We start from the raw sequence: 23,035 nt of genomic DNA, 5'->3' as shown, positions 1-23,035 counted from the left end.
AAAACCTTGTTTAATACATTAAGAAATCTAAAATATGCGCTGAGGTGCTTGGCTAAAAGCTCTGCTGTTCTTGGAAATGCTGCTGGTGCCCACGCCAGCACATTTGCAGCCAGCGTGGGTATGTCTGCACAGCCACAGCGGCAGAGCAGTACTGGGCTATGCAGACATGCTCTCAGGGCTTTGCATGAGACTGGCCTTGAGATTTTAGCACAGACGTGAAGTGTCATTTGGCTCTGAAAAATGAGCAGTAGTGAGGTAAAAACGGGAAAGGCTATGTGGCGAGAGCTGACTCCAAGTCCCTGGGTGCTCCCTTTGTTTATACTTAGTTGCTTTTAACTAGCACAGAAGTATAGTCTGGTGTGTGGGTGGTCCCCGCACTGCAACCCAAGGCTAGTCTTTGCTTTGTTAAAGGTTACTGCTGACAATACCATCTTATCACTGCAAGCTGAAAAAAATGTAATGGGACTTCCTAGTAGTGAATTTTAGGGAACTTTCCTGATTTCTGGTTGCGAGGGACAAGAAAGTAACAAATTACGGCTGGTATAGCATAGCTATTGGGAGGGTTTCAAACCAGCCATGGTTTTATACAGAGTTTGATGAAGTAGATGACCTTACCTGCTCTATAAATTGTAAAAGAACCTACCCACACCTTCTCTTGTTCCATAATATTACTGTGTGCTCATTGGGGCTGCACACATACGGTGGAGCCAAGCAGCTACAGGTAGCAGATGAGCCTGGTTGTTCTCTACAGCAAACTATGGAGACAAGGGGCAGATGGTCTTTCTTCCAAGTCTTCAGATCATAAATTTCCGGAAAGAATTCTTTGTCCTTTTTTAAAATGACCCAAGAACATCTTCTGGCCTTGAATCTGTCAAGCTATGAATGCCTAGCCTTTGCTTTTCCACTGTGAAAGCAAAGCAGGCTTGTTTCTTTTGGGTGTGATCTTTGGCTCTCCTTTGCTGTAACTTAATGAGTGTTGGTAACACCTCACCTCTGCAGGCTGACCTTGCTTACCTTTTTTATGGACAACATTGAGACTTAGACTAAACAACAGTGCATTTAGATATAAATTTAGGTAAACTGCCTGTTGTTCCCCAGATATCTGACTATGCATTTGGGGGGATTTGCCGTCATCTTCAGTTTCTGCATTCTTCACCTCCTAGATTCGGAGCAGGGGTTCTGGAATTTATGGCCTCCTGCATTTATTTCATAACAGTGCAGACACTTTTAAGTCAGTGAATTCAACCATCCTGACAAAAAATTTGCTTTTTCCAGCTGTCTTTTCCAGGGATGCTCAGAGTCCCTATGGCCCTAGTAGAAAAACGTCCGCTGTTGAGAGACAGTCTCTAAAGATTATTCATGTACCATGAGTAAGAGATGCAGGAATACTTGATGAAGTGAAAGAAGTATTTTGAAACAATTTAGATTGAATTGTATACCAGATGACTTTTCACCTATTTAGCATGTTAGTTAGTGTGAATATACCTTCTGTGTGTCTCCTCAGCAAAACCTGTTTAGAGCAACCTGCACAGATCTGGAAACAGAAACTTGCACTTTGGGGAAAGAAATGCATCTGTGGACTGCTGCCCCTGCCAGATTACAGGAGTTTATTACTCTTAAGGGAAAGCTTAATAGTCTGTTAATTGAGAAGACAGAAGATCTTTTACACTTGGCTGCACACCATTATTAGGAGCATAGCAATAAAGGGAGCAAACCTTAGCCTACATATTCAAGTAAAATTTTGCAAAATAAGTTTAACAAGATAGTGATGGATTATCCATGCTACAATGTGCGTGGCTCTCTGCAGAGCACAAAAGGGCTAATAGTAATAAAAGCATTGATTACAGACAAGGATTCTGCTGATTTTTATTATTGCCATGGACAAGGTGCAGTTGCCTAAGCAAGCCACATGTTTCTTCAACGTTGTGTGAACGCCAACACGGTGAGAAGAGCTGGGGTGTTTCTGGTGCTTCTGACTTAACCCACAGGTTGCAGAGTTGCAACTCCATAGTATCATGGCAGTGTGGAGTCAGGCTGAGCTTGCAGAAGATTACCAATTTTTCCGAAATCTTGCCACTTTTTAAACTTTGGATCCAGACTACTGGATCAGAGTGAACACTGAGTTCCCTGAAGGTACAGAACAGTTTGTTCCAAGGTTTTGCTCACTTTGTATGCAGGCAAAACTGCTGCTTTTCAGAGTGTGATCTGATGGTACTGTGATTCGCGCATAGTAGCACTGGTACCATGACAACTCCGAACTCAGCCGTGCTTGTGAATTTCAATCTCAGCTCCCAGTGCCAGTCCCATCTTTTATAATTCCCATGTTTTGGTTTGTTGGTTTTTTTTTTTTTAATAGTACAGTGTCACTCCAAATCGCTTCTAAGATTTTAATGCAAGTTGTTACTGCCCCAACTTAAACAGAGCAAAGCACACTTAACATTAAACTTGCAAACACTTCTGGGTCTTACATTTTTATACCTAAGTAAATTATGGCTCTGTAAACAAGAAATGATTTGATAAACTCTATTGTGATTGATTCTTATCGACTTAAAAGAAGTCAGGCGTGTGACCGTGCTGCTAGTATGAAGTCTATGAAATTTAGATCTCAGGCATGCTTGTGAGTAGCTCCTGGTGCTTACACGTAGCTTTGCCTGGGCAGCTGCCTGAGCCCACGTCTCCATTCCAGGGAGACACAGAGGTCTCTTGCAAGAGAGACTGTGGGCTTTTGAATCTGCATATCTAAATCCAGTACGTTTCCAATAGATCTACGTCATATACTATTTGGGAGAAGATTATTTTAAAGCAATGTTTAGACTGTCTCCACTGGGGAACGTAGAGAGCGTGCAAGCATTGTGAAGCAGGGGTAATATTTCTTTTTATATTTCTTTTTTGTCACTGTGTTTTAGGGGTGCTACCGCAATTTTTAAAAAACTTTTTTCACCCAGCGGTGTAAGTTAATTTCAGTACAAATACACTTGTCCTGTCCTTTGGGTATCTGCTATGGGAGAGAAACTCACCCTCTGGGGGTACTTACGCTAACACACAGGACAGACACCAGTCTTTCCCCCAAATTTGACCACCACCTGTGTTTTAATCAGCCCATCATCTGTTTTTATAGACAAGCCATTGGTTCCAGTGCAGAAGGCAAAGAGCCAGAGGAAGGCACAGCACCAGGGTCTGTCTCCGTGTGGGGGAGAGCCCACAGCTGGCCAGCCCCCTGCCCCATGCAGCCCTTTTGGGAAACCAGGTGTCTAAGGGAGCGGTGGGCAAGCATTCATAACATGCATATTTTTAAAACTTCGTGGTTTGCTGAAGAAACTTCTGTTTATGCTCCTATTTAAAAAAAAAATCACGGCTGCTGTGCAGGAAGGGTTTGCATCTGGCATGATGTGACAGCTACACTGTAAGGAGCTTTTGGTGGCTGGCACGCTGGAGCTGACAAGAGTTTTACCAGGAGGGGGATTTTAAGTAAAGAAAACTTATTAACTCCTACTTCTGCAAGCACACGGGTGTAGCTCTTAAGCACAGGAGCCGGCTCTGTTGCTGTACCGTATTTGTCTTGACCGTCAGGTTCCGTGCCTCGTTGAGTCCTTGCTGATGCTAAATTTCCAGTATGCTCTTCTGTGAAGTTGTTTGCTTAAAAATACATATAACTGGGGCCATTGGTATAGAGGACCGCTTCCCAGGAGGCAGCTGCAGCACCCATGAGGGCAGGGACCTGCCGACCCCGCTGCACCGTCCCCATCGGGTTGGGCAGCAGGTGCTGGCCCCGCAGCAGGCCTGTCCCTGCCCCTGCCTCCCTCATGGCAGGGCCCGGCCGGCCCCGCAGCAGGCCTGTCCCTGCCCCTGCCTCCCTCATGGCAGGGCCCGGCCGGCCCCGCAGCAGGCCTGTCCCTGCCCCTGCCTCCCTCATGGCAGGGCCCGGCCGGCCCCACGGTGGCCGTGGGAGCTGGGGCTGCCTCCGGGCCACCCCTGCTCCCTGCGGAGGCGGTGGGACGGACCTGACGGGTCAGGCCCTGCCGTGCCCTGCCAGAGTAGGTGGCCCAGGCCATGTCCCCAGCATCCCTGTGCCATGGTGGGAGCGGGGAAAAATAATGTCTGTGGAGCTCCCAGATGAGGCACTTCTCCTTGTTCAGGAGGAGCAGAGCGCAGGGGCCCAGACAGTGCCTTTTGTGGTCGTATCTGAGAGCGCTGGAAGATATATGGAATTTGCTTGCAAGATGTCCAGCATCCACTGACATATTTTTGTAAATCCCAAGGGGGGGGGGAACCCACCAAAAAAACCCCAACCCCAAGACGAAGAAGAAGAACTTTTCAAACCTTTCTTTCAAATGCATTTTTAAAAAATGCAGGAGATCTGTTGTGTCTCATGACGAGTACTGACTAGCCTGAAGTCTCCTGATACAAATTCTGTCAGCTCTGCCAAGAGCTGAGATTATTTTGGGCTCGTCCGGATCATGTCGAACCCGTTCACACCCTCTTATCCTGGCACCAAATGTACCGATGTATTGCTCTGGCTGGGTCATGCTGCTGCTCTGACCAGGTCAGGTACGATGCAGACATAAAAACCAAACAGGTGCCCAGCGTGGAAACGAGCTGCAGCCGGCATTTCCTCCCCAAGTCCTCCCGTCCTGGGAGCAAGAGAGAGGCTCACCGTGCCACCCCACAGGAGGGGGCTTCTGGGGGCCAGAGCTCGCGGGGGCACTTGGGGATTGCTCAGAAAGGAGGAGATGGGGCTTGAGGAGAGCGGTTCTGCTGATGGCAGCTCTCCTCCACCAATGACTCAATGAAATGTCGCAGCCGGCTGAATCACCAGTGACACTGTGTCTTTAGGTCTTGCTAGGACAAAATCGAATACTGCGGCTAGTATGGCATCTCTACCATGCCCAGCTCTATGAGCTACGTAACGGAGTCAAGGTAGTCTAAGGAAACGTGATGACTGCTAGAGAAGACTGCCACAGAGAAATTTGGAGGAAGACACTAGCAAAATACAGGAGACAGTGCACAAGCTGATACTGGCTTCCTGACCAAGGGTTTCGCAGCCCTCTCGAGAGCGAGATCTGCTGGGTGTAGAGAAATGGCGATACAGCCGGTCGTCGGTGTCACCAGCTAGGGAGGAATCTCAGCCACTCCACAAACCAGGCGAGTGGCGGAGACTGAAGTGCACCCAACGAAGGGAGGGGAAGGTTCTGTGTCTGAAACTGCTGTTCTTTTTCCACATTGGTGAAACTCATGTCTGCACAACTACTTCTGCGTAGAGAAGCATAAAAATTCCTTGTAAGAAAAACTTGTGATAACAGTTGGCTTGCTTCGCAGACCAGAGACGCCGACAGACGGCTCTCAGGAAGTGAATGGGAGCACGGCACGAGAATATTAACATCTGCCCACCAGGAATGAAGCTCTGGGGCCACATTTTCCAACAACTGAAACAAACTGACAGCGTCTGGGGCTGCTGCCTTTGAATGAGGAGCGTTCACAGATTTGCATCTCTCTTCTGCAATTTGACAGCCCAATCGTGTAATACTCCTGGTGGCTAATCTTTCCCCCATACACTTGGTTTCCATTGCTGCAAACTGACTGGGTGCTCTGATAGCCTGCCAACTGTTGGGATTTTAAGGCAACAAACACACACTTTGCAATTATTCTTTTTTGCATGTGCTTGTTTTAATATGTTCTTATGTGGAAGTACTTAACTGCATAATGCCCCAGATGTCTGAAGGCCTCTCAGGGATGAGAGCATGCATTGGTGATATTGGAGCCTGGGACAGTGCTTTTCGTGTGCATTAGGAATGACTACAATTAGTAGTGGAAATTTAGGGCAGGAAACCACCTACCTAGAGAAGAGATTGACTACAGACGGATCCATGCACAATAATTCTGAAAACCAAGCAATATTTAACATTCAGATAACATGAAGGTAAGTCTGAAACTCAGCCACTCAAAAAGCAAGTTAAAGTAGGTCAGTGAGTTTAGACCCAGCACTGCAGTTTGAACAACTCACAGAAAGTATCTGCATATTTTTCAAAACATAGGCACTGCCTAAAGCCATTGCTTTGCAGCAGATCCAGAAGTCGACTAAACATCCCCAAGTCTGATCCAAGACCTTCCAATGCTGCAATAGCATAGAAAATGAGACTAAATCATCATCCTTTGTTAAGAAGTGTTCAGTCAGGGAAAAAATTTAAAAGGGTTAAGCTTCAGCTGACACGCGCCTTACTTCTCATATGAGCTTACTAGCAACAGTGGTAGGAATACATCTCTGTGAGCGCAAGCCAAGCACGAAGCTTGGTTTTGGCCTTTGGGTCACACTGTTATGCCCCACCTTGGGGTTTGTGTGGTGCCACAATACTTCCCTCCGGCTCAGACCTGCTCACCACCGGCTGCTTCGTGCAAGGGCAGAGCCTACCTACAGCCAGGGCTACCAAAAACCTCCCTGCACGTGACAAGGTAGATTCAGTGTTAGAGTGTGGAGAAGAAAAGGTAGCAAGTATTCAGCTTCCCCTGGGCAATGTAGGTTAGTACCATGAAGGTGATGCCTCTCTGAGATCCCAGCAGGGCACCCAGAAACGCAGCAGGCTGGGGCAGTCCTGTCAGAAACAACTGTACTGGTCGCCATTAGGAAAGCATGCAGCAGGATCACTGTTGCCTCACATGGGTCCAATGCTAGTAATAAAAATAGAGTTAATGTTAACTTGTCTCTGGGGAAGAGCAGCAGCATTGGCCAATTACTGGGGCTGGCAGGTGGCTTCTCCTTTTTTGTGTTGGTATTTCTTCTCTCCTGAAAACACAGAAACTTCTGGTTCTGGCATGCTGTTTCTCTGCAGGTTTTCAGCCCAAAACAAGAGAGGTGGTTTAAAAAAATTTTAAAAAAGAAGGAAAAAAAAAAGAAAAAAGAAGGAAAAACGCAACCCAGAATAAAGTGACACCATGTAGCTGGCTAGAATCCTTCATCTCTCTTGATAGCACCAGGAAGCTTGTACAGACTTTCACAGTGAATGATTCAGGTTGGTATTTAAATTTATTTGAGAAGAAATCAGCCTAAAAAATATAAGTGAAGCCTGATGCAGTTTTCTAGGTTAGGTCTGCCTTATTTAGTGAGCCTCATTACATGTTCAATGACATAAAACCAGGTGGCAGTTGACACACTAAACCAGTCTAAGCAGGTCACAGTCTGCTCCAATGTCAATCATTTGCCTGGGGTCAGGAAGTAAAAGTAGGCCATGACTTCATTTCTAAAAAACATGATTCATTTTTATTCCTTGTTAGTTTTGTTCAACTCTCATGTTGAAATACAGTGGTCGCATACATCCCATGTAAGTAGCTGGACCTGAGACTGCATCTTCAGTAGGAAGCCACTGCACAGGTTTGCTGCTGCTCCTCACTGTGCAGTGTCCACCCCTTCCTTTTTTGGCTGCTGAAATGGTGGTTGTTTATTATCCCTCCTGCCTCGAGCAAAAATCATTTCAAATTTCACAGAACAGCTCTCTTAAACAGCTCGCTCTCTGTATGCCAAAGGTATACACAGTCACAAAACATACTTACTGGGATAAAAGTCTTAGCTAATAGGCTGGCATCACGATCTTTCCTTCGGTGTATCTCTGCTGATTTACATCAGCTGATTGATACCTCTGGTGCCTCTCTTTTCAGTTAGCAGGGTAATGACAATAATATACCTTTTTGCTAAAATAGAGTTTTCTGAAAGTGTATCGTATACAGCAGCCAGCCAAAAGCTGATGCTGTGTGAAAAGGGAGCTTTTGTAAAACTGCATTTTTCTATTAAACAAAGGCATAGATTTATTTCAATGGACAGCACTTAATTGTACAATCCTACCAGGTTCATTCCTTGGTTTCCTATCTCCAAGTAGTTACTCCATAGGAAAAAAATTAATATTCCTTCAAGTATCAAATATCAAAATACAGCATTCTACTTTCTTTTCACCTCCAATCCAGCTGTAAGGCCAGGACTTAAAGAGCAGGGTTCTCCTGTTCAGTCCCACGTTAAAATGCAGTGAAAGCCGTGGTAGAGCAGCAGAGAACTGGCCTGAGATTTTTCCACTGGAGACATACCCCAGTCTGGGTTTCTTTTAGTATGCAGCACCACTTTCGCTGTGTGATACTTCATCATGTCAGTGATGCTTTCACCAGGTATTTTGGAGGCTTTAGTAATCAAAACATAGGCAACTGCTGAATCAAGTGAAAATTTATCACAATCCTTTTAGATAAGATGCTGAAGAACCCTTGACACAAGTCTTTCAGTGATAAATTTCTATTGTGTATTAAATAAAATTACTTAGAATCATATTCCAGTTTTTAATTCCAGGCAGCTATGTGGATCATCAACATTCCTAAAGGATCTGAGGTAAATTCAATTACTGAGAAATGTTTCACCTGATATAGAAAAGTTGAGTGGTGTGCATTACATTAATAGGTGTTTGTTTATTGATTTCTGAGGAGTTATCCTATTATAGTTTTTTAATCCTGCTAAAGACTGCCTCAGGTTTTTGAAAAACACTTTGGGTCTGAACAGTCATATTGAAGGAGCCACTTATGTGGTCTTAGTGTGAGAAAAAAAATTAGTGTTTTCAGATTTGTCACCAATTGGAAACTAAGATTTAAATTTGACAAGGGTCAAATCTGGATGAAGTATTTCAAATGTGCTTCTCAAGAGAAAAGAGTGAACAAGCAAAAAAATTCTGAGAGTTCATAGATGGAAAAAAATATTGCTGTGCAAATGTTAAGAGAGAAATTTGCTGGACACTGAGATGGAAGCTTTCCAAACTCTGACACATACTGTAGCATAAACTGGGTTTTAATAGTATCTTCCATTAACTGTTGTCTGTATCACAATTCTGTGTGAATCAGTAAATTCAGTGTAATATAGTACAAGTTCAGTATATATATAGCTGGTGTGTTGGGGAAGTAGTTTTGTTAATGATTGTAGAGTGATTTGAGAGCCCCCAACGGAAATGCCACATACTCTTGCTGTTATTAGGCAGGCACGCCTGGGTTGACTTCAGCAGATTTGCACCTTCTATTGGATATGGAGACACTAACTTCTTTTCCAAAATTACCACTGTTGAGAGATGCATGGGCTGTATCATGTATCTCGTGTCAGTAGCCAGTTAGAGGCAGCTGCTCGCTGGGGTGGGCAGCAGGAGAGAAAGGGCTCTTCAGATCGTAGGCTTCAACTACGGCTGACAGAAAGTGGCTGGGTAAGGCCTTTGAGTTATGACCGTGAGTCTGGAGGAGATGAGTCCTGTGCTGCTTAGTCCTGATGCAGTTTTCATCCAAAATCACTGTGCATGGGCTTTCCACGGAGGATATGAGTTATTGCCAGACCTGTTCTAAAAACTTGCTTGTCACCTGCTGCAGAAGGGGATACAACAGTGCCATCTCCTCTTCTTCCCTGTTTCCAGCAAAAGAAACTCTCGGTCAAAGCCAGTACCACTTCTTTAGGCACCCATGTGTTCTCTTTTCTTGTGGCTGGTTCAAAGTACACCTTTACACACTAGAGACCAAACAAAAATGAATTCTCCAGTTCCATATGTGTGAATACAACCTTGAGGCTGAGCCATAAGCAGTTAAAAACAAAACCCAAATCCTGGGACCAAAGAAAGAGACTTGTGCTTCACCGTTCTATAAATACATTCTGCTTTTGCAAAGCAACATAGTGCTAGTGCTTGTCATTATCTGGTAAAATAAATATACGTGATCTGTTTAAAAAAAAAAAAAAAAGTGCTTTTTCAGACTTGTATATGAACCTCCAAAGCATGCAAAAGCTGGTTGTGGGAATATTTGGTGGGGACTGCAAACTAAAGTGAGATCATTTTCCCAGTGGAATTGTTGATTACTCATTTTTCTTGTTTTCCTTCATAGGAACTCTCTCCAAGGTTATGTATTTTAGGATCATAAGTGTAATTGTATCCTCAGAGCATATCAGTTCAGTTTATGTAGAGAGCATCATGGCATGTGTCATATGAATTCACTGGTCAAATGCTATCTAATGCTGGTCTGCTTTAGTTCAGATTATCAGTAGTTTGTAAGTGTAAGACCATGATCTTTGTTGTCAGTCAGTAGATATCTAAAACAGAGATCATCGAACCTTCTTCTCAGAGTTATCCTGGCATTGACTATGTAGGCTCCTTAGTGATAGAAACGAAAAGTGCTCTATTTTGTTGAGTTTGTTGATGGTCTGCAGAAATTAGTAGTGCTCTGTTTTAAGTTTCAGAATAATTGGAAAATAACCAGTCATCTTCTATTTACAGGAGCACATTTTCTAGAATAAAACTGAGAACTCTGCCTCGTAACCACAGCTTAGCATCCAGCATTGAGAAATCAGTGTAAGTTTTAATAAGGTCTTTAATGAAATTGAAAGTTTGTGTTAACAGGATGTCACAGCTTCTCAAAGTATCGCAGCTGTGTACGTTTTCGATGTAAAGTATTAGTGGCTTGAATATAATGAAAGTATAAGGAGGAAAGATGTTCTACTGCAAAACCTATTTCTGACTTCAAAGAAACTTAAACAGAAGAGGTAGAAAACATTAGTTCACTGATCACCTTCTCCAGAGCCCTTAGAAGTCAATGGGAATTGCTGGATGGGATGCAGTCAACCACAGCTAATGTGAAAGCTTGGTATGAAAATACCCTCATAAGCAAAAAGAAATTATGTCTGATAGTTGTGGATGCCAGAAAATTACTTTCCATGGGGATTCTTAAAAACATTACTTTTTCAACAAATAGATGTAAGAAATATTCCATACTATGTTTTATACCTATTTTCCAGGGTCCATGCTTTTAATTGCAGCCACTGATTCAACTAAGACTGAGGAATTCTAACATGTGTTCACACATTTCTCTCAAAATTGTTAAGTCTTCACATAACGGAGATAGTTATTAAGTTTAAGATACCTTTATGTATTCAGATAATCTCCTGAAACTCATGATTGAGGGCAAGTTACTGTAAGTGCTATTGAGCCAGGTTGCTGTTTATTTCAGTTCACGTTGTGTTAGATTTTCATTTCTAGAACTGCTTCAAATATACATATTTTGATATAACCAGTAGTGAAATCTCCAATTAAGCAAAGGGGCTAAAATAACTGAGATTCACATTGATAGAGGAGTGTAGGAAAGTTTCCTTTTTGTAATACTTGGCTCTAGTGAGTGTTACTAACATTTTATTTCCCTGGTGTAGCCAGGTGATATTGGTTATCCACCGCACAATATAAATTAAACAGCAGCTGGTTGGCTCCCACATTATTCTGTAGATGTCTTCAGTATAGGTGTTTCAAAATTCAGCCTGGTATATCACTTTCCATATGTTTCACACTGAATTCTCAAGAGAGGAATGTCTGCCTTAGCCTAGATACTTCCAGTCACACCTTCCTGGTATGGAAAGTCCCGGTTCATAGTTTAATCACAAACGTACTTTTTCTAGATCTCCACAAGCATTGGCATTTGCTGTTCTTCTTCTTCTGCCTGCCATTTGTTCAGTGGCATTATCAATATGGGTGAAAATAAATAAATCTTTAGACAAAAAAAAAAAAAAAAAGGATTCGGCACTATTTGAAAGATTCTATCAGAAGCAAGGTCATAGCAAAACACCTCAAGTGAGCCTGATGGTAACAGCATAAAATATCTAGCGAGTAGTCTGTATAGCAGGGAAAAGTGCAATCTCATGTTTTTCTAAAAGAAAAAAAATTTTTAGCGTTTACAGGTTACTGTTGCCCTGATTAGCTGTTGATCTTACTAGGCTCATTGGAGGCACGCAGTAAGATCTCATTTGTCAGGATTGCAGGTGAAAGCATACAAAATGGAGGATTATAATAAGGTCAGCAGCCAAAGGGCAGAAGTACCTTCATGCTTCCCAGGCAGTGGGCTAGTGAGCCATGCTGTACAGGTGGTAGGGGCGAATGCTTATTTCCCTGTACAGTGCTGTACAGTGTCAGCACACCGATACGTGCTGCTAAGCCTACAGGTTAAGGTTTCCTGTTCAGCAGAATATGTGGTATGGCTGTGGCTGATATTTTCTCATGCTGTCTCATTTTTTTTTGTGCTTTGAAGACTAAGTCAGCCTAAGAGAGAAAGCAAATTATTAAACTTTCCCTGTAAGGGTGTTTCTTTTTCCCAGGGTTACCTGCACTAAATGGCAGATTAGGGTGAAGAGGCAGTGGAGCCATAGCAGCTAATTTGCACAATGGTGAGTGAAGACTTTGATTGTTTCTTGTCTGGATGATGGACCTATGTAAAGCCCCTTCATGACTGAGCGACCTTCTTTAGGGATCTCACGGCTATCTATGTTGGGGAATAGAAAAATCCATAACACACAGTGCGTATTTTACCTCATATGTATGGGAATCCAAAGCTGTAGTCACGCTCTTGAAAATGAGTACAAACCTGCTATTCCAACCTTCCTTGAAGAAACCGTGAGGACACCAAGAGGCCTTAAGCATCCTCACATGGGATCCCCACCCTCTCCCCATGGGCCTGGGAGCCCCATTCCACCTCTGGGCACCTGTACCTGTTCCCAGTAGTGTCCCCAGTCCAGTCTGCTTTGGCTCCTGGCAGGACCCCCCAGCTACGCCCTGGCCCCAATGCAGCCCTTCGCCACCTCTGGGGTTGCCAGTCAGTCCTGCTGCTGCCCCTGTTTCTGCCCACTGTGTTCAGGGGCTGGAGGGTGGGGGCCAATGCCATCCTGGGCGGCATTAGGGGGAGCGTTGCCAGCAGGTCGAGGGAGGTGATCCTTCCTCTCTACTCAGCACCAGCAAGGCCACACCTGAATTGCTGGGTCCAGTTCTGGGCTCCCCAGAACAAGAGAGAGATGGATATACTGAAGAGAGTCCAGCAAAGGGCCACTAAGAGGGTTTAGGGACTGGAGTATCTCTCCTATGAGGAAAGGCTGAGAGGGCTGGGACTGTTCATCTTCTCTTCATGAGAAGAGAAGGCTCAGGGGAATCTTATCAATGTATTTGATTATCTGAAGAGAGGGTGTAAAAAAGACAGAGGCAGTCAGTGGTGCCCAATATCAGGACAAGAGGTAATGGGCACAAACTGGAACACAGGAGGCTCCACCTGAACATAAGGAGAAGCTTTTTTACTGTGAGGGTGACATAGCACTGGCACAGGTTGCCCATAGAAGTTGTGGAATCTCCATCCTTGGAGATATTAAAAAGTCCTCTGAACATGGTCCTCGGCAGTCGTCTCTGGATGGCCTTATGTGATAGGGGGGTTGGACCAGATGATCTCCAGAGGTCCCTCCCAGCCTCACCCATTCTGTGTAATTCTGTGTGGCAGGGCCCTGCCTGTTCCCCAGTCAGCTTGGCTCCTTGCCATCGGGGGGAAGCCCCCATGTCTGCCTGACATTGGACACGGTTTCTATTCCATCTCAAGCAGCACAGCTGCAAGGGCAGCAGTGTAGAAAAAACAGCCAGCGCATCTTAAAGATGTCGCACTTGCCTTATCCAGAACACCAACTGGCTATATTCAAAGCAGACATCAAGATGGAGTGATTAAAATTGTGAAGAGATCAAGCAGACTCTCTCTGTCTAGTACAGCTCACATGTTAAACTTCACAAGAAGCAGGAACATTATAAATCCTTGTGTAACATAACGCCTTTGGGGAATGGAAGATGTGTAGTCGGAAGGCAAGGCTGAGGACATGCAGTCCTGTACTAATACATACACCAAATATATTTCTGCAAAGATCTCTATACGGGGTCCCACCATTACTAGCTTTAACTCCTTTGACAGATCTTGGAGTAGCATTTTTTTATCTGAAAAAGAAGTTGATCTTGGCAGTTGAATAAGGCCTTTAGTCAGCCACCTCCCATCTCCCTCATGCAATGATTAATGTGATCAAATGGAAATCTTATATATAGTAATGCTACAAGAAGATATGTCCCCAGGCATGGCGGGATAGCTGCTAGCATATTTACATGTGGAAGCAGAAGGCTACTGTGCATTGCCCTTTCACTATTCACCCGAATATGTGGAAAAGGAGAAGTGGTAGAAGACTTTAAGGATGCTTTAAGTGCATAGCTATGGAAAAGAAGAAATGTGATTGTCCATTATGTGAGACCTACCTGGCATCTTCCTCCAATTTATACTCTGGAAATTATTAGTTCAGGATGTTCTTAACATGAGTTCATCCCTCTGATAGCGATGCCTCATGACCAGGCAGTTTCTGGACTGTGTCTGATAACACTGAGATAATTATGCTTGGACAGGCAAACCTAGGAAAAGCAGAGAGATTAGAAAAAATTCTGTACTAGATAAGATAAAAGATTCTTCTTAGTCCAGTATTTTGGCTTGGGGTGGCTATTAGTGCATGTTTAAGGGTGACTATAAGAGAGGAAGCATACATTATTACTTCTCCCAGTATGTCCTCTCAGCTTCTAGCAATCAGCATCTTGGTTTTTGTTGGAATCAGAATTCATACTCTAAGTGTTACTAATTGGACTAAACTATTCCATTTTCTTGTTCAAGATGCAGCAGTCTACAAGTCCTCAGCAATCCAGGCTGTTCTGATAGACTATAACCTCATCTGCTCCTTTCATGATGATATAGAAGCCCATAATTCTCTATTTTAAAGTAGTTTCTTGCTCCCAGTAGAGTCAAACAAGGCTCTGTGCTTGCACCTAGCCTATTCATTTTTCTGTCTTTGGTAATGCTTCCCAGAGCATGATAAAGTAATGCACCTTCGCTAGAGAACTGAAGGTCACCAGCTTAACCTCAGCAGACTGAGAGCCCAGCCCAGGGAGGAACCAGCCAGAAATCTTCGTTCATTGATGATTGCAGGATGGCGTGCCTATTCACTGGAAGTCATCAGGCTATCCTCAGTTGCCTTGCTGTCATCCAGAGACATTTGTCTTACTCTTAGTATATAGAAGATGGAGGTCATTGTACGAGCTGACTTAAGGCAGTTATTCAGCTTTTTCACAGCCACAGTTGATGAAACAGGGTTCCAAGTGATTGACATGTTTACCTTGGTAGCACTCTCTCCAGGACAACAATATATGAGGATGCAACATCTCTTCTCTTTTGGGAAGAAAACTCGTTTTGATCATCAACAAAATCATATTTGGAATGAAGGATGTATCCAATGCGCTGCCGAGGCTCTGATGTTTACTTTCTGCTCTTTTCCACAGGTGCTGCTCTGGGATGGCGTCCAGTAAACATTCAGCAGTCAAACAACTCCATCAATGCTGCTAATGCCAAATTTTGGATGTCCACTAGCATAGCTTTGTAACAAACACTGAGCTTCTAACTTTCAGCAGCTTTCCATGTATCAAAACTGCCATGGCAAGATCCCTTCTGGGTTTGCAGCATCCTCATACTTGTGTTTTTCCACAGCTTGTTAGCATAAAGGGGATCACCTTGAGGATGCTACTTGAATCTTTTAAGGACACCCTGAAAATCTTCAGCCAAATTGGTAAGATTAATACTACTGAGTGTCAGGAAAAGGCTTTGAATTCAGATATCTCCATCAAATCTTTTGAATGGAGCCTCACTCTCTTCACAGAGAAGCACGCAGCCAAGCTGTTGGCCAGAAGAGAAGAAAGGCTAATCAAAGAGAAACCATAATAATGTTCTGGTCACCTAAAATTTGCATATTTGGCCTGTAACCATACCTGTTCATCCCAGACTGGATTGTTTTGACATTATTGTATGTAGAGATGGTGAAAGTGAAAACGGCTGGAGCTGACTGGCAAACAGTAATTGTCAGTTCTGTTGGACAACTAATAAAATATTAGTTAAGCTCCATGACAGAAACAAAACAACAATTATAATGTAAACCTTCTGAATGTTTGCAGCCCTTGTATTGTTAAACCTTGGAAGTTTGGGGTTGTTTTCACACTTCAGGAAGGTCCCTTAAAATAATAAAAAAAAAAATTAAAAAAAGTGGTAGCACTTTGTTTTCCATTTCCAGAATGGACTTTTCTGATTTTCATTTTTCACAGTTATTAAATTGGAAGTATTATAGTTGACCTATTTTGCAGGCTATGAAATTTCAGAAATGAAGCTTATTCAGTCGCAGGACCCTGTTACATCAGCAGAGACAATGGCAGTACAATAGTATCTCTTCTTTGGCTGTAACATGATTCCTGGGCTTGACCTGTAGCTCACTGAAGATAAATGGAGAATGCTCACTCAGTTTATTCAGACCTGAACAGGGATCTGAATTAAACTCAATGCACAGAGAAAGATAAGGTTTCTTTTTTTTATCCACAGAACTTGAAATTCTAACAGCTTCGCCCACTGAGTCAAAGTCACTTTTCATTTACCAGCTTTTAGATGCATAGCCTTAATAAGAATATAATTTATTTTATCATCACTGGTTTAATGGCTTAGATTATGAAGCTTCTTAATGTGAATGTAGAGAATGTAGTTACAAACTTTCTCACAATATTTCCCAAAAACTTAGGATGTATTTCATGTGTTAGAGACAACTAGGCTGAATGTATATTTTTCCTACCTGAGTAACTTCTGAGTAATTTGTGAGAAGAGATACAACACTGAAGTTAGAGTCTGTGAAATACCATGACATAAAACCCCCAAGCTTCTCATCACAAAGAAGTTCAGCCTTAGATTTTTGACGCACATCTAAATTCTATAATGATTTCAGTCTACAGATTTGAAAATGCCCAGAAGACTGTATCAGCACCTTATCAGTTTCACTGCATCCAATGTTTTGCTTAAATATGTCTGCCTCACTTGATATACTGCCCAAAGGCCAATAGAGTAGTTTTACATTTGGAACAAGTTCTAAAATTTAAATCAAGAAAAGACCTTTGCTGCATTTTCTATCAACTTTAGAAAAAGTCTACAGAAGAAATCATATAACCTAGATTCACAGTTGCAAAAGGATTAATAGTAATATTTTGTATTCAAGGGGACAAGAGAGATTGATGTTATATAATATTTCAAAGCTGCTGAACAAAGCAACTGGATAATGGAGGTAATGTGAAATGAAATATCCAAGGTTTAAAGACACTCTGATGGAATTATGCTGTTAAAGTCACCAGGAATGCTGCATCTCTGGAGATAGCCTTAGCAAGGAACTAGGCCAACAGACTGAAGCTCTCAGCTTCATCTTTAATAGATAAGAAGCTCATTTTGCAAAAATCAGTGTAGCACAGTTAAACTGAAGCTCTGGTAATTATAGTAGCTGAAGTTCCTCTGTTAGATCTCTTCCATACTTCCTCCTATTTAACTGTTTATGCTGCCCTGCTACCCTGCCCCTCTACCTTTTTCTTCCCAGCCTCCAAAATAACTCCAAAGTTGACTGGTTAGACATGGCATCCAAGAAAAACCAGCTGGTCAGCAGTCAGGCAGTAAGTGGCATTATGGTAGTATTTCAACTCTAGAACAATAAAAGCTAAGGCGTACAGAGAAACTACCAAGAGCGGCCTCAGAGCACAGTAGGATTAATGCATCTCTGCAAGAGAGAAGAAGCAGAGCATGGAAGTATACAGGGCAAAAGTCAAACAGTTTTTGGTAACAGATTTAGATGTATCTTATGGTCTGGGTTTTTAAGCGTAGTGCAGTCAAGAAGCAATAATGAAGTTTTGGAACCCACCTATACTATTAAAAACTCTGCAGGTCCTTAAAAAAGATAGACTGGGTGTCATAACTCTTACTGAGCGCAGAAGAACATAAAGCAGAAAATGTAGCAGAATTACAAGGAAAGATGGGTGCAAAAGCCAAAGACTGAAAATCAAAGATAGAAAATATGTGGGAAAATCCCCAGAGATGAAACAGGCATGCTGCTGCTGTTGCTGCCTTTTCCCATAAAAAAGAATAATAACCATCCTTCAGTTGATTTCCATGTGACAAGATGACAAAAGAGTGCTTGGAATGACTATGACAAGAGCCTATGTGCCCCAAACCCTTACTAATCCATATATTGATTTTTTTTGAAATAAATTCTAGCCTTTCATATGTCTGGTAAATGTAAATCAGTAACTTGAATTACCAGCTGCTTACTCTTCTATGCATACAGTGATGTGATAGTCTTAACTAGAGGGATTTGCAACCTTATTACTTTTTATCTCATTTGGAAAAGTATAAATTGGGTGTTGAAACTGCAGTGAACCTTATTCAATGCCTTCCCTATCCCCACTGGTTGCCTTAAGTGCACAGTAGTTCTTTCTTGTTGCTGTAAGAGGGATGAAAGATTTAGAAGCTCCCGTCTACCTGAAAGGCAGCACACACATGCAGATCTGAAGAGGGTGCTTTCTCATTTGTAACAATGCCAAAATTTTATTGTGATGCCTTGGAAGCATCTCTAGGTATTGATTCTGAAAAATGATGGCACAGGTTCAGCCCTAGTGAAAGCAATGGAGTCAGCTTATCCGGCTTGCTTTTGAGGACTTCAGCCATCTGTCAAGTGAACATAGCAATTTTTGCATATCCGAATGAATCATTCCTGTCCAGCAAACTGTACAGGAATATACAGGAATGCTTAGCTTCCTCTCAAAGCTACTAATCTAACATACATTTCACAATTAACACTTTTTTTTTCCTCTAAAAATGAACATTCAGTGACTTTTTGCTTTGAGATGCAGTTACTGTGGTTTCAACTTTAAACAACCTATCATTATTATTATGAGAGAGGCTGCCAGCCCTTTCATTATTAGTCACGGGGATCGTCACGTGCTCCTTCCATTGTGCCTGTAGATCTTGTCCCTTCTCTGGCTCGTGCTGCGTAACCTCCTTTCTCTCCTACGTCACAAGCGCTGCAATCCTTTTCCTTTTCTGTTACATGCACAGCAATAATCTCCTGCTAACGCACCAGCTCTGACTAAGAGAATAAGCCCTGTCACCTCCAAGCTCAAGCAGCTTCCTGAATAATACCACATGATGGGAGATTACATGCTTAAAATGTATTTCAGTCTTAGAGTTTTCTTACTGGTTGTAAGTCATTCAAGCCCTTCCTTGCAGGTTGTGATGTTGCCCAAATCCCCCCCCAGGCCTATAACCCCGTGGTCCATTGTCTCGTATGACCTGACTCCGTCTTTGGCCTTCTAATGAGTCTCCACGTTGCTGGTGAGGCACATGCCTTCTGATGTGCCTCTAGCTCTCAGGGATGGCACTTTACCATGTCCCTCAGCTAAGACATAGCAACAATAACGCTGTGCCCTGGTGCAGCACTTAGACGCCCAAAATTGCGAAGTCCTATGCAAAACAGGTGGCATTTTGCAATCCTACTGTCTTAGAATTTAGCTGATTATTAGCCTTCTTATTTACTTCTGTAATGTTGCAGGTATGTATGTGTTTGTATTTAGCTAGCTGGGATTTTCACTAAGTTTTCAATGAATATGGTAAGTATAAATCTTTACTCAACATTTTTGGAAATAAAGCAAGCAGGTTGATATAGCTGAATATTCTAATATACACTAAGAATGGGGCCCCCTGAATAGCTGTAACATAAAGTCTAAGTTTGTATGCAAGTACTGGGGTACGTAGGTGCTGTTTTATAAAATTTTAGTATCGAAACAACTTTAGAAACTGGATGAAATATTTCTTCTCATCTCTTATCGGTTTTAAACTGTTTCTTTTCCCTGGACTCTGAAGACTGGCAAACAGGTACGCTAGGTTGCAGAGTTCTGTAGTAAGGCTTTGACACATCATGCAGTCAGAGATCCGTAAAACACTATTTTCTTCTGCACATAATCTTGTATGGTTTTTTATTTACTGAAACAGAGCGATGCAGCGAAGCCAAAGTTGTGCAGGCTGCCTGAGCTCATTATGTGCTCTACTACACAACTTTGAGAGTGATATTTTGCTCTGTGGTATGCTAGCTGTAAAATAAGGGTATTAGTTCTTGCCTTCTTTAGTAAGCCTATTTGAGGTGAGATAAGTGTGAAGGGATAATTATACATTATTACTATGATAACACTATTCTTTTTAATGTATGGTTTCATGCAATACTTCCTAAAAATCTTATTGCTATGCCATTGAAGCATTCATTAGCCTTTTCCCTGTTAAACTGTGATTTTTCTTTTTTTTTACAAGACAGCATAATTCTTCTGATGTAACTGTCTTTCTGGCTGGGGACTTTCAACCAATGCTGGACTGAAGGAGAGAGAATAGGTTTCTCTTTCAGCACACTTTTCTTGGCAGGCACATGAAATAGGTGCAATCTGGAATTATATAGAAGAGTTTTAGGGTGGAATTAATTTTCTTTTTATTTGACTATCTACAAGTTTGCTGTCCAGTCGAGGTTAATTGTGTAGCTAAATATTTTCTAGTGAATACCTAAGTCAGCTGTCAGTCTTTCTCATAGTCTCATTATTCTTTTCGAGTCTGCTGTAGAAACACTTTCATTGATCCAACGTAATGCATATTTTCACACATGAAAAGAAATGAGTTTCCTTTCTATTGCAGAATTGTGATTTTTTTTAACCTGGGTGTACAAGTTTCTGTATTTAAAAAATGTAAGTGTATTTGGAGGTAGTAGAAATAATTTATCACGAGTAGTAATGTAAGGGATGTCAAGAGCATAGAATTCTTTCTTCTTGTGATTTCAGTTTGTTGCTACCAAGAATCTGTCTAGCCAAGAGACAATTATTCCTGCCCTATTACATAGCTATAAATAACTGAAAATTCAGTGGCATTTATTCACAGAGCTGGAGAGATTTCTAGGCACAGCTTAGTTCAGAGGTATTTTCTGAGACGTAAAGCTTTTACCTGAGTTTTGCTCTGAAGTTTGAGCCTGTGGTGGTTTAGATGTGTAATTTGTAAGGGCATCAGGTAGCAGAAGGTCAAAAAGGGAGGTCTGGTCTGTTTGTCGGTGTCTCTAGACTAGAACATGGCACAATTCAGGACACCAGAGTTAAGTTGTAAAGTTATAAGGTGGAAGCTGGACTGTGGTCTCTATGCAGTGCTGAGTTTTATTATCCTGAGTGGGACTATGTGTGAAATACCATGGCTTATTTATGCTTGGGTGACTTCTTAAGAAGCATTAGTAAAACATAGACAGAGCATGCTTCTTTCAAGGTGCCACATGAGGTTGCACTTGAATTTTATGGACTCTGTAAGGTGCAGAAGCTTGATCATCTGCTCTGACAGATGTATGGAAACTCCACAAGTTCAACATAATTTCTTCTTCATTTTAGATGGCAAAGTCCATGACACGGGAAAGGGCTGTACGGTTGAATGAGTCATAGTATACAAGAAGTCTGTAGCTGAGATCTATTTTTCCTGACTCCTACTCCATGGATATGCCTTCCCTTACTCCACTGTCATGCTCTCATAATGTGCCATCTAGGCTTTGTTACCGATACAATGGCGTTATGAAAGAAACCTAATTAGAAAACTGAAATCTTCTCCTTTAACTCTCTTAGAAATTCACATGAAAGGTAGTGAAAGACACCATAACACCAATACCGTAAGTTTTTTAAAATACATTTTATTCCTGGATTTATTGAGAAATGCTATTAGTAGATTTGGAACATCAAATGAACAACTGTGTAATGCAAGGAATAAGAAGCTGACAGCAAACAATAGAACACAGATGGCTAAAGCAGAGTCTTAGTTGTGGTTCAGGTTTAATATTTGGAGGGACAAGCTATGAACAGGAGAAAAGGTAAGAAATTATAAATACCATTTTCAGCCAGTCAGTACGTAAGTCCCTGTTTTGCTGAAAGACATCTGGAATGTCATTTGAAGTCTCAGTTTTAAAATTAAATTGAGTTCTTAGGAGCCTAAGGCCATGGTCAGCCAATGACTGCAAACACAACCCTGCATGTTTAAGATGTTACTGGCCACTGCACGGTCACCCCCCAAGCTGAAGGGAAGAGCAGAGGTACCTCGGAAGGGGTATGAATTCTCCTAAACTGTCTCAGTACAAAGTTAGTTGGATTGGCTTAAACTGCTGTTCAAAGCTGTTTAAGCATTAGATAATTGACAGCTATTGTACTTATGTTACTATGAAGCAAGTAATGGTAAACATTTTAATGTTGGTTTATGAGACAGCTGAAATATATTTTAAGCAAATAACTTAATAAAAGCAATAACAATAGTCATTAAACGTCTTACCAAGTATGCAGAGTGTACACAAGACTTCAACAATTCTCAGAATGATTTTTGTGCTGTAGGGCTTAAATTTTCCATCAGAATTGGCAGGAACAGTAAACTAATTAATGCTGGATTACAATGGAATTTCTACAAACTTGTATATGACATCTAGATTAACACCAAATGAGGTCGTCATGATTAATGTTGCCATGATGAACACCAGAGGTATTAATGAAGATTAGACCAATTATTAGACAGTGTCAACCAAAAGAAGATAGTTCAGTGCAAAAAGATGATGTTCAATATGAAAAAAATCAGTGTCACCCCTTAAAATTCATGTTAGCAAAATGATAAGGATCTGACTAAAATTGAAAAGCCCAGACTGTTCTCTTAAAAATGCTGCAGCCTGATCCTTTCTGGTGAGGCAGGCATACGTTTCTGCTGCTTGAGGGGCTCTCTGCATGGTTTGGCAGAGGTGTGTGCTGTACACTGTATTCAGCACGACCAAATTTGGATCCACCCAAGGACCATCGGCAGCATTGTTATGGACGGAGAAGAATGCGTTTCTAAAATCTGCCACATATGGTTTCCTTGAAACTCAAATAACAGAAGAAAATACCCTAAACTCTGATTCACCAGCCATGCAGATGGCACATGTGGGTAGTACATGAGAAAGTTTTTCTTACTAGTTTCTTTGCATATCATCTCCCTGTAGACTTTCTTTACCTCAGTATCCTTCTCACCTTTGTCTCTGAGTTTCTGCAGTTTATTTAAAGGATTAAATTTAACTGAAGTAATAGATTATCTGAGGATTTATTTTAAACTATAACTTACTATCACCTAGTGAAGTTTCCATGTGTGAAAATGAAGTGTGTTTTAAAAATATGCTCACCTACTTAAATTACTGACAAATGTTAATAGATTTCGGTGGAGTCACGTGGCAGATAATTGATCAGTTCATGGTGATGAACCGATAGAGCCAAAACAGACATATCCACTGGGCATCATATGGTGCTGT

General features: G+C 41.9%; 1 protein-coding gene across 2 annotated transcripts in view; it reads left to right on the top strand.

Moving 5' to 3' along the window:
- The window catches only part of NRIP1 (nuclear receptor interacting protein 1), a 188,634-nt gene that overhangs the window by 88,751 nt on the left and 76,848 nt on the right, over window positions 1-23,035 (top strand). The window contains exon 4 of one of the 2 annotated variants that reach the window (XR_012777803.1): window positions 15,144-15,853. The exons of the other annotated variant lie outside the window; for it this stretch is intronic. The gene's annotated coding sequence lies outside the window, so the exon portion shown is untranslated. Of the gene's footprint in view, window positions 1-15,143; window positions 15,854-23,035 lie in introns of those variants that run through there. 2 annotated transcript variants of the gene reach the window in all.

This window comes from Mycteria americana, chromosome 1 (assembly GCF_035582795.1).
Source record: "Mycteria americana isolate JAX WOST 10 ecotype Jacksonville Zoo and Gardens chromosome 1, USCA_MyAme_1.0, whole genome shotgun sequence".
Classification (NCBI taxonomy): domain Eukaryota; kingdom Metazoa; phylum Chordata; class Aves; order Ciconiiformes; family Ciconiidae; genus Mycteria; species Mycteria americana.
This window is presented reverse-complemented; position numbering and strand designations above follow the sequence as displayed.